Here is a 3,078-nt window from a genome sequence, read left to right on the forward strand (position 1 = left end):
GTGCCCTGTTTCCTTGTTAGGGCTTTAAAGGATGAGGAGCCAAATCCTAAATTCATCCAAAGGAAGAATGACCAACAGGACAGCCCCCGGTCTGAATCACAAAGAACAAACTACTTGGTTAGAATTTGGAGGCGTGAATCTTGTTCCATGGGCAAGAACTCAAAAATGTATCAGAGAATGTTGACTCCTGCTGCTGTATCAACCAATCTGAAAAACAGCATCTGGAAAAGCTAAACCATCCCAGTGCACCAAGTGAATGGAAGATGAACAATGACAAACAAGGTTTGGAGGTCATTGGCTAATCAGAGTAAATACCTGGGTGGATTCCAGTCTTTGGACAAAAACTATTGTTAAATATCCCTGCTGTTGAATGTGGTAAGGAAGTCTAAATCACAGAAAATGCAAGAATCTTTTTCTTATACAGTTTCACGTAATTAAGTATGTTTATTTACATTTCTCCAAATTTAAATTGATAAAGTGCAGTCTCTGAAGGCAGGGACTTCCCAATCTGAGACCTTCATCTGTAAGCTCAGATGGCTTGATTTTTTTTTTCTTGTATTTTTCTGAAGCTGGAAATGGGGAGGCAGTCAGTCAGACTCCCGCATGTGCCCGACCGGGATCCACCCGGCACACCCACCAGGGGGCGATGCTCTGCCCATCCGGGGTATCGCTCTGTTGTGACCAGAGCCACTCTAGCACCTGGGGCAGAGGTCATGGAGCCATCCTCAGCGCCCAGGCCATCTTTGCTCCAATGGAGCCTCTGCTGCCGGAGGGGAAGAGAGAGACAGAAAGGAAGGAGAGGGGGAGGGGTGGAGAAGCAGATGGGCGCTTCTGTGTGCCCTGGGCGGGAATCGAACCTGGAACTTCCACACGCCAGGCTGACGCTCTACCACTGAGCCAACTGGCCAGGGCCTCAGATGGCTTGATTTTGCATGTGGCCAGGATTCCTGCTGAAGCTTCCAGCAGCCCTCAGAAAAAGCCAGTGAGATACCCTTGGGCTGAATGAATGAAAACTTTCTGGAGAGCAGAACACTGGTGGAGGACCAGCTGGAAAAACATATGGCAGCAGAGGCAGAAAGAGTGCTTCATGACCAGGAGCTTTATAAAAAATGTCTTTAGGCTCAAGGCAGCCGTCACAACCTAAGATCTTACTAAGCATGATTGATGTTCTTACTTCTAGGACTGTCTCCAATTCAACTGGACTGCAGCCAGCCCAGCATTCTCAGGAGCCCCTCTGGATGGTGCGTACAGAAGAACAGCACCACGCCACATCCCACCTTTAAGGCCAGGAGTCCGTGCCTGCCCCTCCCACCTGCCCCAGTGGAGCAGCTTATTGTGTTGTCCTAGAAAAACAAAATAGTCTGCAAGGCTCTGTAGACAGTTTTAAAATAGATGAGTCAGAAGGGAAAATGACTGGTCAAGTCTCTGCTTTACCACATGTGAACTCAAAGCATTTTTGGGCTGCACAGAGAGTGGAACCAAGCTCCAGGAGCAAACCCAGGCGGACACCGAGGTAATGCACAGCCTAGAGACTTTATAACAGTCCCTCCCCACCCAATGTCATTTCCAAAATAATGGGAAAAACATTTTATTTTCCCATGTTAATGCTCTATAATAATCATCACTCATTGCTAATGATCATTTGTTATCTGCTGCTGTTGGAATGCTGTATTCCTTAGAAAAAAGAGAAATTAGGAGGCAGTTAGTTGTTCAGAATATTAAAAGAACATTTTATAAAGTCTAATTTACCACAGGATTATAAAAATATACTAATAAGTTCTCTAGAATGCTTAACTAGTATTGGGTTTTTAAAAAATGTAACCAATATATACATTTTAAAGATGCACGCATTGTATTGGAGAGGCAGGTGTGTACCTATTCATCCTTAATATAGCCACAGCTAATGTTACTGCATTTCTTCAATAGATAATATTATGACCCTTTCAAGTTCTCTGGTGGGTGTTCTGCAAGCTGTGGCCATGGTAGGAGCCGCAGTTCCTGTGGTCACCGAATCAGGTCTGACTTCATCACTCACCCATTTGGGACAGTTATCCCTTGGCTTTCTCTCTGTCCATGTACTCCCATCGCCAAGGTGCGCATTTTCACTACTGGACAGAGAGAGGCCAAGAGGTCAGTTACACATAGCCCATGTTGATAAAGCAGCATCATTAATTTTTTGTAAAAATGTAGCAAATTACAGTCTCTTTATGTTTGGGTTGTGTTTTTCCTCTTAAGAACTCAAAGCAAAAACTGAGATGACCAGTGTGTGTATGTGTGTGTGTGTGTGTTATTACTATATTACATATACTTATTAGATATATTAAATATCATTAACATGTTACATATACTATCACATATATGAAATACATATTTAAAACAATGTTAGGTAGTATGCTATTTATTTAGAAAGAGTCTTCCATCCTTCTATCCGAAGGAGGAGATGTGTATCTAAGATCACCTGAGCCTAATGGTGTAAGGCTTTGAAGTCTGGCATTTCTAAATGATCAGAGAGAGAAGACAAAGTCACCTCTTCTTAAGCTATTCTCTTTGGGGGGCAACCAGAAATGCAGGAATAGATCTGGGCTGTGGTGTGGCTGAATGTCTGTCTTCTCAGTAGGTTCCCAGCTTCCCTGGCTGCTCAGCTCCACTCCACACATGCCAGGAGCTCTGTGTCCCCGTGCACAGCCTCCGAGGTGAAATCACAGGAGAAGAACTCATGCTCTCTGCTACCATGTAACAGTGAAAACTGAGGCAAGGTGCTCTTCTGGCTTCATTCATTGTTCTCTATAAGCTGACAGAACAACAACAACACTAAGTGCCAAATACTTGTTAATATGTCCAGAGACCATTCAGTGTGGGCAAGTCTCACCCAGCATTAAGAGTGCAGGGCCTGGAGGCAGACAGCCAGGGTTCCCATTCTGGTTCTGCCACTTTTGCCAGCTGTGTGATCTTGGGCAACTTACTTAAACTTTCTGGGCCTCAGTGTTCTTATCTGTGAAGTGGGTGTAAAGATTATACTGCAGAGGTTGACAGGAGGATTTAATGGCGTGTAGAGTGCCTTGAACACTGCAAGCACAC

General features: G+C 44.4%; 1 long non-coding RNA gene across 1 annotated transcript; it reads left to right on the top strand.

Annotated features, from left to right (window-relative positions):
* LOC136308170 (uncharacterized) lies at window positions 1–2,738 on the top strand. The gene is made up of 3 exons (XR_010726061.1): window positions 1–282; window positions 1,181–1,513; window positions 2,618–2,738. It is a non-coding gene; the product is annotated as an uncharacterized lncRNA (long non-coding RNA).
* Window positions 2,739–3,078: the final 340 nt, after the last annotated feature.

Source organism: Saccopteryx bilineata, chromosome 1 (genome assembly GCF_036850765.1).
Source record: "Saccopteryx bilineata isolate mSacBil1 chromosome 1, mSacBil1_pri_phased_curated, whole genome shotgun sequence".
In the NCBI taxonomy this organism is placed as follows: domain Eukaryota; kingdom Metazoa; phylum Chordata; class Mammalia; order Chiroptera; family Emballonuridae; genus Saccopteryx; species Saccopteryx bilineata.